Source organism: Pezoporus flaviventris, unplaced genomic scaffold (assembly GCF_033815535.1).
Source record: "Pezoporus flaviventris isolate CSIRO_AGI_PZ_B2104156 unplaced genomic scaffold, CSIRO_AGI_Pfla_v1 ptg000069l, whole genome shotgun sequence".
Classification (NCBI taxonomy): Eukaryota; Metazoa; Chordata; class Aves; order Psittaciformes; family Psittacidae; genus Pezoporus; species Pezoporus flaviventris.
The window spans coordinates 630,384-645,349 of NW_026892617.1; the positions used below are offsets into that span (position 1 = coordinate 630,384).

Consider the following 14,966-nt stretch of genomic DNA (forward strand, 5'->3'; position numbering starts at 1 on the left):
TCCACAGCAGTTCCTGGACACCCTCTCCTTGATGCCTTGCGCCTGGGCAGGGAGATGCTGCTCCAGAAGTGAAACCCGTCCTCAGCAAACAGCCAGAACCATTTGGGATGTTTTCTGCTCCCTCCATGGGTTTGCTCAGCTGGGAGACGTGGCTTTGGACAAGAAAAGCCGAAACCTGGCATGAGGCTTTGTGTCTGCTCTTCTTGCTCAGCTCGTTGGGGAGCCTGTGTAGGAGGGAGATGAGGCTGTCAAACCAGTGCAGCTCAGTGGGTTCAGCTGCAGCCTTGAGACAGCTCCTGGTTGTCAGCCCCTGGAACTCCACGTGCAACCAGGGCAGGAATGCAGGGACAAGACTTGGATGAATGTGTTGATGTGCTGCAAAGTTAATACCATTTATAACTGGAGTTTTTATGGTTCCCTTTGAGTGTGGCTGTGCAGCGGGTGAAGCTGCAGGCAGGGCAGAGAAGGCACAGGACCCCATTTGATGCTAAATCATGGGCGCAGCACTGACCTTTCTTTCCCAGCCTGTGGGAGCAGTGATTCACCCCTGGTTATCCAGCTCATCCTGCCCAAGGCTGTTCCTTTCAAAGTCCCTGGGGCCAGCACTGACCTGTATCATGCTGTGTTTTCCTGCTGACCCATTAGGTACAGGCCTAAAGGGTATGGGGGCTGCTGCGAAGAGACGAGCCCCATTTGTGCAGTAGAACCACAGAATCCCAGCCTGGTTTGGGTTGGAAGGGACTTTAAAGCTCATGCAGCTCTAACCCCCTGGGTAACGCTATCACAGCGCTGCCTTTCCCCGCATCCCAGCCCAGGGCTGTCCCTGCCCAGGCTCCTGTAAATCAGAACGTCTCCATATCCCTCTGCGCATCCCGGGCATGGGGGCATCCCGCTTATCCCGCAGAACAAACACACCGAGCTCCTCCTGCTCTTCCAAGCGGCTTTGCTTGGAATGCTTTGTTCCCAGAGGTGCTCCTCTCTGCCTGGCTGCCCAGCCACAGCGCCATCACCCCTGGAGCTCTGAGCATTCACCTCCCATGGAACACGGGAGGGAATCACCTCTCCGTTTGCTATCAGGTAGGTGGCAGCAGACACAGGATCCTGCCGCAGGGCAGCACAGCGCAGAGCTTCCCAGCCTCACTCTTCATCAGAGATCGCTCCAAAACCCCATCCAAACCAGCACGAAGGAAATCACAGGGAGGCGAAAAGGGAGCTTGAGCTGGCAGGAGGCTCTTTAAAGAGGCGCTGTTCATTCAGCTGACACCAGAGAAGCTGTTCTGACACTTTACAAACTCTTCTGTGACGATTTTGCACCTAAGTAAGGGAAGGCTGGCAGGGGCGGAATGGGGTGAAACACCACAGTCAAGGGCCTGAGCTCTCTCCAAGGTGTAGAATCACAGAACCCCAGAATGGTTTGGGTGGAAGGGACCTTAAAGCTCACCCAGTTCCAACCCCCTGCCACGGGCAGGGACACTTCCACTAGAGCAGCTTGCTCCAGGGCCATTCCAGCCTTGCCAAGAGCTGCACAGTGGCCAGTGTTTGATCTCCTTATCTCATGGAAGTTTAATTTACAGAGGAAATCCCATCCCTGGCATTGCCATGGCCTCGTGCTCTGCTCCCCAGTCATTAAAGCAGGAAGGATCTTCAGGGCAGCCCCGTTACCACCGCTCTGATGAGCACATGGCCAAGGGTCCACGGCAGATAACACCATGGTTATCTGGTTATAGGTTATATAGGTTATATAGGTTTATAGGTTATAGGTTATATGGTTATAGGTTATGGTTATAGGTTATATAGCTTATATAGGTTTATAGGTTGTAGGTTATGGTTATAGGTTATAAGTTATATAGGTTTATAGGTTATAGGTTATGGTTATAGGTTATATAGGTTATATAGGTTATATAGGTTCTAGGTTATATGGTTATAGGTTATAGGCTATGGTTATAGGACAAACCGGTGTGTTTGGGTTCCTTGGTTACCCAAGGCAAACACTGTAATCGGCTCTCCAAACAGCGTGGCCATTGACAAATAGGCTGTTTATGGCCCAGCCTGGAGCTGCAGCTGAAAGCCTCTGCCACTGTGAGGAGCAGAGGCTCAGAGATGTCACGCAGGGGTCTCTGTTGGACCCAGCTTTGTAGGGATGGGGAGCTCGCTGCCCTGCCCGGCCCCCCATGTGTCCAGCCCCCGTGGCGCTGTGGAGCATCTCTGAGGGTGTCTTTGTGTTTTAAAGGATGGAGAAGGACCAGCTCTCACGAGCATCCCCCAGGAGCTGCTGGTCCACCCTGTCCAAGGGCTGCATCTGCTATTGCTGTGAGTCCTCCTGGATCCAGCTCCGTGTGTATGATGTTCTGCTACCCAAAACCTCCTTGTCCACGTGGTGCCACTTTCACCTTCAACTCTGAAGCTGCAGTCAGCCCATTTTTAGTACCCCTCAGAGCAGCTCCAGTCTTTTCAAGTCTCAACCCACAAGAAGGTTTTCAGGGCAGTCTGCTGGCTCTGCTCTCCCTTGTTTTCACACCCAGTTTGAAGTGTGGACCAGGACCCAGCGCCATGGTCAGTGCTGGGCTCCGGCAGCCGATCCACAGCCAGCTCCTGATTCTTGCTCAGTGGGAAGGAAAAAGCAGCAACATCCCCATGCATCCCTGCACCAGGTCAGGATCAATTGGCACCAGGCAAGCAGCCATGGGCATTGCTAGGAAGGTGCCTGCAAGCAGTCATCAAATGCCCTCTGTTTGCTCAGGCTGGGGGTCTGGGGGTGCTCCAGATGGGAAGGGCTTGGGAGCTCAGCTCGGAGCAGGTGAGGATGGCGATGGAGCAGGCGAGGATGGCAATGGAGCAGGCGAGGATGGCGATGGAGCAGGTGAGGATGGTGATGGAGCAGGTGAGGATGGTGATGGAGCAGGCGAGGATGGCGATGGAGCACGCGAGGATGGCGATGGAGCAGGTGAGGATGGTGATGGTGTAGGTGAGGATGGCGATGGAGCACGTGAGGATGGCGATGGAGCACGCGAGGATGGCGATGGAGCAGGCGAGGATGGCGATGGAGCAGGTGAGGATGGTGATGGAGCAGGTGAGGATGGTGATGGAGCGGGTGAGGATGGTGATGGAGCAGGCGAGGATGGCGATGGAGCACGCGAGGATGGCGATGGAGCAGGTGAGGATGGTGATGGAGCAGGTGAGGATGGTGATGGAGCGGGTGAGGATGGTGATGGAGCGGGTGAGGATGGTGATGGAGCAGGCAAGGATGGCGACGGAGCAGGCGAGGATGGTGATGGAGCATGCGAGGATGGTGATGGAGCAGGTGAGGATGGTGATGGACCAGCTGCTGCTCTGCGAGACATGGGAGAGATGAGTCTGAGGGAGCAGCACTCGCCTTGCTCCGGGGTCATGGAGTTTGCTGCTGGCACCGCTCGCTTGCTCACAGCCCAAGCACAACGTCCCCCGGCCCTGCTGGCACAGCACGGTTCCACCGGCACACAGGCAAAGCATCACCGCTGCTGCCTTTGGGAAGGACCCGCTCCATCCCTGTGTGCCGGCTCTGCCATGGACCAGATAAGCTGGAAGCTGCTCTCCTCCTCCTCCTCCTCCTCGCTGGCCAGAAGCAGCGTGGGGTCAGGACCAGGAGCTGTGTCACCAGTGCTGAGGGACCATTGGCTGGGTTTGGAGGAGAAGCAGCTCCGCACCAGAGGCTCCGGGATGCTTTTCCTCCTATGGATCTGTGCAGGGATCACAGCACAGGTCACTGTGTACAAAGCGGACGTGGTGACACTGGAGGAACCACACCGAGGATGCTCCTTAGCAATCACAGATATCAGTCATTCCCGTTCTGCATCAAATCCCAATGGAAAACCCCTGTGTGTGGGCTGCCAGCTGAAGATTCCTGGTGAAGCATCAGAAGCCACCAAGCCCCAGCAGAGCCAGCACTGAGGAGCTGCTGGTTTCCCACTGGTATCAAAGCAGCGGCGTGCCCGGAAGATCCCAGTTGGAGCCACAGAGGGCACCTCCATGGCTGCAGCTCATCCCAGCAGGGTCAGTGTGGAGGGGCTGGAGCTTTGAGCTGCCCCTTTGCTCGCTGCTGAGGGATGCAGGGCACAGAGCAGAGCACGGGAGCTGCTGGAGGGATGGGGATGGGGATGGGGATGGGGAACCCTGGCTCCTCCCTGGGGACGTGCCCCGGCAGCCACACGTGGTGGTGACAGGAGCCATCAGCCAGAACCCGTCAGGCTGGTACGTGGGACCTGACCACAACACCCAGCGAGACAGGAGATGCCATGGGCTGATAGCGCTGCGGTTTCTGTAATGCTGCGAAGACAAGAGGGGGTTTCTGCTCCAAAGGTAACTCTAAGAACTGGCTGCAGTCACCCCACAAGCTCCATGCACATTCTGCTGTACGAAATGGGGCAGCAGCTCCTGGCTGGTGGGAGGTCTCCTGGCTGATAAATACCCTCATCCCCAGTGCCTGTTCCTTGAGGACCTGTGAGAGCGTTCCCTGTGAGGGTGGTGAGGCGCTGGCACAGGGCGCCCAGAGAATGGGTGCTCTGCATCGTCTGCCCCCAAAGCTCGCTGCTTGGAGCCAGCACCTCACACACAGACACTCTCAGCCATGCTGAAACAAGCAATTGTGCAGCACTAAGAGCCTGCTCCTGGTGGTGCTGGGTCCCGAGAGGGAGCTGCTGCAGCCCCGGGTGCTGCAATCTGTGCAGGCAGATCACGACAGTGTCCACTTCTGACACAGGCAGCACAGGCTGGCCTGCTCCTGCCTGCCAGCCCATCTGCTGCGTTTCTCACATCATATGCAACTGTTTTATCTTTGCTCATTTCTATGGCTAAACACTGGCTGGGGGATGAGCTATTTCCAAACGCATCTGCTGTTATTTATACAAACACTTGCGTTCCAAAGGGCAACAGAGGGAAGCGTTGAAAAGCAAAGCACCCCCAAATGCTTCTAGGATGTAATTGGGCTGCTTCTCTGCTGGCAATGCAGCCGTGTGCACACTGCTCACGAGGGACAGGCACGACGATGGCTCCCCTTTTGAAGAGTTCACCCTTTGCCATCATCTTTAGCTGCAGGTCGGTGCAGCCCAGCCCTGCGCACGGGGGGAAAACCTCATGAGGGTTGGAGGAACACAGACAAGACCTCCAGCCCTTCCTCAGGCACTTCCCATCATCTGAGTCATAAGTGGGGTGGAAATGACTCACGACCTGGTGAGGAGGCAACAGCTCATCTCAGAGATGGAGTCATGGTTGGGTATGCCCAAAAGGACCAAGGGCTGCTGTACTTGGGAGGGGAACATTACCTTTACGAGCAGACACGTTTGTGCTCCCTCTTATCCAGTGCTTGCTTTACTGTTAGCATGAAGTAGCAGCCTTGCTATAGGAAACTACCTACTCTGCTGAGCAAGAAGCACTCAGCCAGCGTTATTAGCTTGTGTTCAGGAAGCAATCAGAAAGCGAAGAATGCTATCACAAGGCAAAGTGTTATTGTAATCGTAACTACAGTGGAGCAGGTACTATAAAGAGCTGAGGAACAGCTTCTGAAGCAGCTGTTTGCAGACAAGGTCCCGCTGCCACCTGAAAGCAGGAGTCAAGAGATTGCTGGAGCAGCTTGGAGGTGATGGGATGAGTAAGTCTGCTTTGGAGAGTGGAGCAGCACTGATTGGAAACACCCAGCTCTTCACCAGGTACAGGTGAGCTCACTGTTAACTCACTGGTGTCTTTATAAACCCTGTCCTGCAGCCCTGGGCCTGCCCTGCCTGGGAGTGCTGCTGGTGTGGAGCTGGCCAAGGGTGGAAGAAGGGCTGCCATGGTGTGGTACCTGCTATGTGCAATGCTGCTGGTTACCAGGACTGCCCCTGGAAGGGACTGGGGAGAGACCAGGAACAGGTAATGAAGAAATCTACAGTAGGTTGTAGACAAGTGGCTGGGTTGCTCCTCTTACCTGCTAATTACACATCAGCCTTGGCTGTAACACAGTCATTGTGTGACCACGTTTAAACAAAGCGAGTGTTTAAACCCCATGAACTTGCTGAATTAGATGTTTTCTGTTTCAATGTATGTGCCGTTTACTCTTGAGGCGATGTTTGCCTCACCTGCCTCCACAGAGCTTGTCAGATGCTGGTGTGTGTTGAATGATCCCCGGCAAGGACGTGGCACCCTCTGGAGCGCTGTGCCAGGGAGCTGCAGGGCTGGTGATGGGAGATGAGGCGCCTGCTCAGTGACCCCTGAATCTGTGCTGCTGGCTGCGGGAGTTGCTGTCAGCGCAGTGCCAGTGATGTGGGTATGAACTCTTAACGTAATTAACTCATTATTCCTAATGACACACTCCGATCCCATCTGCGAAGGAAAATATTGTTGTTGGCACTTCAAAAGCTCACGTTGAGCTCTTTGAAATGAGCTTTTATTTTTCCCCTGATTCTTCCACAACTACAGGTTAAAAACGTACTGTAAATTCAGAGAGGAGCAGCTCCTTTCTTGTGCAGTTTAAGTTCAACCAGGACACAATCCTAGAATCACAGAACAGTTACAGTTGGAAAGGACCTTAAGACCATCTAGTTCCAACCCCGCTGCCATGGGCAGGGACACCTCATGCTAAACCATGTCATTATGCAGTCAGCACCTTTACTTCTGACAGCTCGAGCAACACTAATGTGGTATTAGCCTGTACAGTGTCAAATACACTTCAATTTAAATGTGCTGTTGATGTGTGTTACTGAGCTGACTTCTGCTCTCTAGTCCTGTGATTCTACCAGCCAGGAATCCAAGCTCATTGTGTGAATGCAAATTGCTTCTGGATATCATCAGATCAGCAATAGGCACTTGATAGTTATTTACATCAGCTGCACTTGGGACAGTTTATCCAATTGGGCAGGTTTCATTTTGGAGTCAAGAAAGGTCCTGAGGGATTATGATTCACTTCCATTTGTCTGCATAAGTCTCAGTGCAACCCCTGCATCTCAGCTGCAAAACCAGGCAGAGAATTGCAGTCCTAATGCAGGTGCTGGGGATGAGCATCCTCCCTTCAGTCTTTCACTGCTGCAATTACCAGGAAAAGCTGGAATGCTGGTATAATTTAATACCAATGGCATTTAGATTGGAGACTTCAGAAAAGACATTCTTGTGGCAATTTATGATTTATACAAAGTGAAGGGTTGTGATAAATGGCAGTGTTTTGTATAAACCTGCAATGCTAAGGGCCACTGGATATCTTGGATATCCCTCCGGGACATACAGGTTGTGTCGTGTCTGTGGCAGGATGCGAAGGCTCGATTCTCTTTGCCTTCTAACCTTGTGTTGCTGAGATTGTGTGGAGCAGACACCCATGGTTCAGGGATGCCAGCAGGTTTTACCCACTTCAAGCAGGTTTCTGTGGTGACATCAGGGTAGATGTCCCTGAAATAATGGGACTTGATAGAAACTGGGAAAAGCACAGGGAGAGACAAGGTGTGGACGTCCCGTTGACAGATTGAGCAATCCCCCACGGCACGAGAAGGTGCAGCAGCACAGCAGTGACATGGGCTCCAGCAGTGTCCGTCTGTCTGCAGGGCTGCATCCCTCCTGCTGAAGGGGAAGGGCAGCAGCTGGAGCTGGGAGAAAGGAAGATCCAGATTTATTCCCTGTTAAACTCGGTAGGAAAAATCCCTCTGATTGCAGCTGAACTTGGACCCCTTTCTCTTCCTCATTTCACAACTAGGTTCACATTTGCCCAGATCTAATTTCATGTACTTGCAAAGTCTGACTCAGCAATGAAGTTATCAGCTTCCACTCAAACCTGCAGAAAACAGGGGGGGAAAAGCCAATCTTCCCAGAACTGACATCAAAGAGGTGCTTTGTTTTGCTGAATCAGGCCCTGAGTGTGCCTGGACCCTTATTGTTTTGAAACTTGGATGGTCCACAAGCCATGAAACAGATAAGTATTTGATTCATTGGGTTCAATAAGATTCTCCAGTCAGTAGCTGGGTGGGAAAAGCTGCAGATGCATTGATATTTGGGGCAAAGGTTATAAACCCTTTAATTTTAAAGCAAGCCTTGGGTAAAGCCTTGCGGAGCACTCATATCTTCCCACGTATACTGAGCCTCTTCAAGGCTATAAGTCTCTTTGTGCTGCTTCTGTTGGTAGGAATGAGTTTCATTTTAGGGACTTTGTAGCTTTTAAATCAGAAGTTATGGCTGATTTTTGTCTCTGCGTGTTTCCCACACGCAGCCTCATGTGCTTAACACAGAGCCAGGAGCTTCCTACGGCCACAGATGTCACGATGATGTTTGTACTCAAAGGAAACAAGTTACTCAGCCGCTGCTGTTGAGCATCCTTAAAGGCAGATGATCTTGCAACACTGCAGGAGGAGAGACTGAGCTCTGCTGCTGGGGCTGGCAAGCCTGAAGCCCTGCAGAGAAAGAGAAGGTGGAAATCCCTCTGCTGAGCTTACCTGCCTCCAGCTATAAAAATTGAGAAGCAGTGATTCACCCGTCCGCTCCCAGCACAGTGGTCCCCAGGGGAGGAGATGCCTTCTTGAGCCATAAAGAACAGGGATTTAGGGATGAGCATCAGCAGCCACAAGCTGTGTGTGGGAGCAGAGTTCTCTGTGCTGGGTATTTGTACCGCACACACAGGCTGTGAGCAGAACGAAAGCAGGGTTTTTTCTCGATTAGGGACTCTGAGCCGTGTGTGTCTTCTGGCCACTGCCCCTTGGTTTGGGATAAGCCATTTAACCTTTGTCTTGGTTTCCTCCTCTCTGAAGCCAGACGAGTAATATTTAGCATCCCTGGGGATGGTGGCTGCGGACCTCGCCCTGTCCCTGGTTATTTAAAGAGGTGATGCTGTGCTTGCAAATGCAAGCAGTCCCTTTGCATTTTAAGTGCTGTTCATGGAGAGTTAGGCATTCAAATCATAGAAGCTATTACAGCTCCTCATGGGGCGCTTATGCATTTTTAACCAGGGGGGAAACTGAAAGGCGTTGAAATCTATGAACTGTTGACATCAGCTTTTCTTGAGGATGTATTTTACAGCCGAGTTATAGTTTCTTAAGGCTAAGGAAGCAACCTAACAGAGCAGGAGCCCCTGTGCAGTGACCATGGTGAACTCCTGACCTGCTCCTTCATGCGTGGCTGCTGGTACCTGTGAACCCTAAAGGGACACAACCCCAGTATCGGGACCTGCGTGCGGTGTTCCCGTGTCCCACCGCGGGCGCACCCCACTTGGCGGTCACAGCTCTTCATTCTTCACGCTCTGTGCCCGGTGGCCTCGCTGAGCCCCGCGCACCCGGAGCAGCATCACCCCCGTCCCGCACTGCCACCAGCGCCCTCCCCTCGGTAAGGGCCCGCTCTCGGCCTCGTTATCTCCGCGGCCCCGGCTCCATTTGGTGTCACCCAGCGCCTGGCCCCTTTCCGTGCGCCCTCCGCGGCCTTGGAGCTGCGTGGCCGCGGGGAAGCCGAGGCCCGGCCGGGTGCCCCTCACCCTGAGGCCCGGCAGGGAACGGCCCCGGCACCTGCTCGGCCCCGCCGCCGCCACCGCGCACAACTTCCCGCGGGCCGCCCCGGTGCCGTCCCCGCCCGCAGCCCCGGCCCCGCAGCCCCGGCCCGCCCCGCTGGCTCCTCCCCAGGCCTTGGCCGGTGAGGGCGGAGCGGACGCGGCGCCGCCGCCGCGCACAGCAGCCGAGCCCGGAGCCCAGCGGCGGCGGGAGGCGGCCCGGAAGGCGGCGGTGAGCGGGGGTGCAGGGAGCGGGCGCGGTGGGGCCCCGCTGGGGGGGGGGGGGGGGGGTGTCAGCGACGGGGCCGGGCCGGCTCCGGGCGCTCCCGCTGGGGCCTGGCCGCGGTGAGAGCGCGGGGCCGGGGCGGGGGGGAGCGGGACGGCCCCGGGAGGGCGGCGGGGGTCCGGGGCGAGGCGGTGTCAGCGGGGCCGGGCCCAGCGCTCCCTCCCCAGGGGCGCGGCGAAGCCCCGCCGGGAGCGAGGGGGAGGCGGCTTCGTCCCCGGCCCTGGCCGCGGCGGGGCGGGCGCTGGGCCCTGGGCGGGGCGGTGCGGGGCTCCCCGCTGCGGGCCGCCCGTCCCATCCCGTGCCGTGCCTGCGGGCGGCGGGCGCAGGCTGGACATCCATCTTGTGCGGGCGGGCGGGCAGGGCCCGAGGCGGGGCGGGCGGCCCTCGGTGGAAGGGTGACGGTGGGGCTCGGGAAATAACCGGGAGTCTTTCGGTGTCTCCCCGAGGCAGGTGTGCGCCGTCCCCAGAGATGTAACGGGGCGCGGGAGGCTCCCGTGTCGTGCCCGAAGACCGCTTGGAGGTAAACGGGGAGCGGGGATGAGGGCTGTGGGCGGGCAGGGGTTTGGGTGGGAGGGATGCGCCAGGCCAAGGGCACAAGTGGGTGCTCAGAGCCTGTCCTGAGCAGCCTCATGGGCCATAGGGGCAGCACTGCTCTGTCCCCAGCCTCCGAGCCCAGGGACCCGTTGTCTCGCAGCCCTTCGGCTCTGAAATGGTTCTTCCTTCAGTGCCTTTAAGGAGACAAACTGTTCTCTGTGTAGGGAAAACTTTTGTGTTTAGATACTTGTGAATTAGTGGCTTTGCTTGCAGTGTTTGAGCTACGGTGGTTGGGCGTTGGACTCACCCAGTCAATCCCAGCTGGAATCGGCTCTTGAGTGTTGCTTTGCTCACAGCTTGGAAAAGGGCTGCAAACAGGAAGGGCAACCCTTGAAAACTTTGTTCTCTTTCCTTTCAGTAGCCTAACAAGGGAGATAATACACTTAAAATAGCTGCTTGACTTGAAAACGCCTCTCCGCCGTCAGGGTATTGGATCAGCACTCTGTGATTCCTGTTGCCTTTGTGCTGCTCTGTGAGTAGTAGTAGTGCTCCACGCAAAGGGAGACACAGCTTATCTGCAGAGTTAAATGGAGGAAGCCGGCTGTTGCGTGGAGAGCAGCTGTCTGCCGTGGTGGTGGTTTTTATCCTTGCTTATTCCGACTGCAAGGGGAGGTTGCAAACTCCCGCTGGTGCTGACAAGGTCCCTTGGGTTCTGAATGGGTTTTAATGTGGGGATATGGGAGACTTGGAGGCAGTGAGGGCTGGAGCGATGGAGGAAGAAAGCAGTGCGTTAGCCGCGGAAGGTCTGTGCCTTTAATGAGAAGTTATCTGAAATGAGGCGACTTAAAGGGAAGTTTTAGATGGAGCCTCTCTGCTGTCTGTGGCTTCTCGTAACTGATGGAGGCGGCGCAGTTCACCATGTCCCAAGGATGAACTGCTGGCCGATTAAACTGACATCATTATCATGTTGCTATAGTGACTTCATTGCTCCGGGAATGCCGTGTTCACATCCTGTTGCTATGGAAAAGACCAGTGTGATAAATAAAAACATTTAATGTTCTGTTCGTCATTATGGCAGCAAAAACCACCATTGATTTACTGATGCGATTGCCTGAAGGGTGGCAGACAAACTCCAAGAGAAGCTCTTAATGCTGAGTTAGACAGTGGGAGGTTGTAGTTCTCGGCACGTTGTCCCTTCGTTCTCTCTGTTGTGGCAGGCAGCAGAAGTTGTGAAATCCCAGTTTTGGGAATGAGGATGCGAATACGCGCGTGGTACAAGGTGGAGTCGACAGGAAGTGCTGTGCTCACATACACGGCTTCTAAAAATAATCTGGTTTTGTGCACAGTGTTCTCTGTGCGCCAGGAGAGGAGCGCTTGGGTTGTGTCAGGCTAAGATCACCCATGGAAAACTCCCTTATGCTTCTTAAAAGCAGGTATTTCTATGGCCTTTGTAGGTGTAGGGTTGTGTGTCCCGAAGGGTGTTGGTGATCAAGGGACCACGTGTGGTGTGAGGGAAACCTTGATGACATTTAGAAGGCCCAGCTGGTGCTGGCAGGGCTGTAACTCTGAGGAGTGGAAGGGAGCTGAGCGATGTCTGTCATCACGTGTCCTGGCTCTGGTGCAGCCGTTTTTAGGGTAAGTAGCTTTGCTGCAGGTTCCGAGAGGACTCCGTGCCAAATGGACTCAGTCACTAGCGCGGTGTAGTTCCAGCGACGCGGTAATGCTGTTCTTTGCAGGCTGGTGTTTGTGTGGTTGATCAGAACGGTTTCTGTTTGAAGCCGTAAGCTGCAAATACACAGACTGTTTGTGATGCGTTTAGTGGCTGTTCATCCAGTCTGAGGGCTGTCCTTAAACTGAAACAGAATTGGAGAGCAGGAGCGTAGCATGAGGACATACTCTGACATAAAAGTCTTAATTGTGTACTGAATCATAGTCTTGGGCATAAACAGCTCTAAGCGGTTGTTTGTACTATATATTGCAGGGGTTTTTCTTGTACCACGTGGATGCACAGTGCCCTCAGTGGCACTTTGAACTTGTGCTTAGTATTTAGAGAACACATTGCTTCTGTGCACCTTTACAGAGACTTATAAAGAGTCATCTTAAAGAGGAATCCTAATGTTCTGAGGACAGGAACGTATTATCTGTTCATCCTAGACAAAAAGAAGTGAATCTTCTGCATACACATAAAGTTCGAGTCTTTACTCTTTATATTTGAACTGGTTTTTACTTGTAGCTGTTTGAAATTGAGAATTCCCCTCGGTTTGGTGTTACTTTCAGCCTTGCTGAAGTGAGTTCTGCAGAGCTCCTCAGGGCTCAGGCAGCTGGGTCTGCCTCTGGACCCTCATCAGGACCTTCTGTTTATAGGATAATATGGGAGACTTCCTATTTTATTGCTTTCTGATGAGCCAGGTTAATGTTAAACATCAAGCTCCTCTGATAGCTTTCTGTGTTTAATTCTGCAGAAGCAGACTGGAGAGAGACTGACTTTTAAAGCTCGTTCCAGTGTGTTTGAATTTGGTTTCAGCCTTGATTTGAGGTGGGTGGTTGTTGGGTTTTCTTAAGAGGGGATGGTGGTTACAGTATAGCCTGAATTCGCTTTATACTGAGCTCTGAACTAGTGATTGATTTGCTTTTACTCTTTCTTATTTAAGGAGCAATAGGAAATGAAGCAGAATTTTAATGAAAGCATCTTCTTGGAGGAGTGCTCATAAATCCAGGGTCAAATTTTCACATGGGCATTTGTGCTCACACTTTACACTAGTTTCTGGTGCTGGCAACTTGACACCTAATGGCAGATTAAGTAGGGATATTAGGAAGTTTGAAAGAGAAGTTCGTCTTGCTGAGCTGTCTCGTTCCATCCAGTCTGCCTCATTGAGATGGTCAAACTTGTGTTCTCTTTGCTGCAGTACTGAAGTGTGGTAGCAGCCAGGATTTGAGATTTCGGGTTCTTAGGCTGCTCTCTGGGTATAAATGAATGTCCTAAAAAGTCCACCTCTCAAACAGGCTTCTCCTTGGATTACATGCTGGCATCATAAGGACAGAGAGGATAAAGGAGGACCTAGTTTTAATTCATAAAGCCCAGGTTGGAACATGACTACAGCTGTATTAGCTTATGGCTGCTATTCTGCAGATTGAAGATACAATATGCTTCCTGCTATGAGGGTTGCAAATATAATCAAGTTCAATATAGTTCAGTTAATGGAAATGTTTAAATAAAGCCTAAAGTTTTGAAGGTGAATCTATTTCAACTGTATATCTGCAAGTAGGTTGCATTGGTCAGTCTAAGAAGAGAGGCACAATATTTATGGGTAAAACACTTCCCAGAATGGTTAACTTTATATTCTTTTTCAGGCAGTACACTTAGAACTAGTAGTGGGTTATTCATCCTCTGTGCTTGTATTAGAGCTCTTGGGCAAGTCAAAAATTGAGCTCCTTTGCATTCCCGTTGTTGAGCATTCAGGAACACTTGGAAGCAAGAACCAAGTAGGAGTCAAACTGATCCAGTTTAGTGTCTCCAACACCAATATTAGAATGAAAACAGAAGTGTTGGTTAAATGAAGAACTGTTCAAATAATACACTAGAAGATAAAGGATTAAAATAAATGTGAAGAAGATATACTTTCATTACTGGCTTCTCAATGAGAAGGATGTAAAAAAGTTACCTAATGTAAGGTATCAGAGAGTACACTTTCTATATGAGTGTGTTGAAATAGAAATAACCCTGGAATTGCCTGCATGTGCACTTGCAAATTACATGTTGATAAAATTGTATCTAATGTCGTATGACATTAATTCTGTATTTCAGTGATGCTTTTAGCTTTCTTCCCTAAAAGTCCTAAAGCCCCTAGGAAAGTTATTGCAGGAATGATATCTTATTTAAATATTCTGTGATAGTCTAAACCCAGTGTAGTTGAGATTTGCATTTGAGACAGGTCTGAGTGTTCTGAGTGACGTGGCATGAGGTTGGCATGCCATAGTCTTAGCTTCATGACTGGTTCTGCTCCAAAGCATCCCCCACTCTGGTGTTTTACTGCCTGTATTTGTGTTCCTGCCTCTGGGCTTTCAGGGAGGACCCCACTGCCAGAGCATGGACCTGCCTCTGTAAGGGATATCTCCATGCATAAAGAAACCCAAGGTTTTTCAGATTATAGCTGGTATAAAGTGGATGTTTCATGCCTGTTAAGATCAGTTTACTCTGTAGTGTTAGAAGCAAATGGAACCGAGAATGTTTGACAGAAGCTGGATGAGCAAGGTAGGTTCTGAAACCTCACGGTGTGAGTTTGGTTTTATCTCAACATCCACAGGCATGTCACCAAGTGATTGACCCTGCCTGCCTCTTTGAGCCTGCCATGGCAGGGGAAGGGCAGTGCTGCAGGCTGAAAGGATGAGAGGCCGTGGTGACAAGTGGCAACAAGGGAAATACCAGCTAAAGCATGGACAGGCTGTTCCTCTGGGAGTGGTTAAGCACTGGAGCAGGCTGCCCAGGATCTTTTGGCATCTCTGTCATTGCACAAATGCAGAACTTGAATGGGCAAGGTCCTGAGTGGCCTGGTCTGCCTCTGAGGGTAGCCCCGTTAGGAGCAGGGGTTTGTAGCAGAGACGTTTGGGGACCCATTGCAACCCGAATTACGCTCTGTTTCAGTGAGTTTACGTGGCATGGTTGTGTTACCTGGTAGGGAGGGC

The 14,966-nt window shown here is 52.5% G+C and overlaps 2 protein-coding genes across 2 annotated transcripts in view; one reads left to right on the forward strand and one right to left on the reverse strand.

Annotated features, from left to right (window-relative positions):
• The window catches only part of LOC133278746 (adenosine receptor A3-like), a 123,920-nt gene that overhangs the window by 8,699 nt on the left and 100,255 nt on the right, over positions 1–14,966 (reverse strand). The gene's annotated exons all lie outside the window — the stretch shown is intronic.
• RAP1A (RAP1A, member of RAS oncogene family) overlaps positions 10,153–14,966 on the forward strand; it is a 35,695-nt gene continuing 30,881 nt past the window's right edge. Inside the window, exon 1 of the mRNA XM_061471814.1 lies at positions 10,153–10,269. The gene's annotated coding sequence lies outside the window, so the exon portion shown is untranslated. The remainder of the gene's footprint in view (positions 10,270–14,966) is intronic.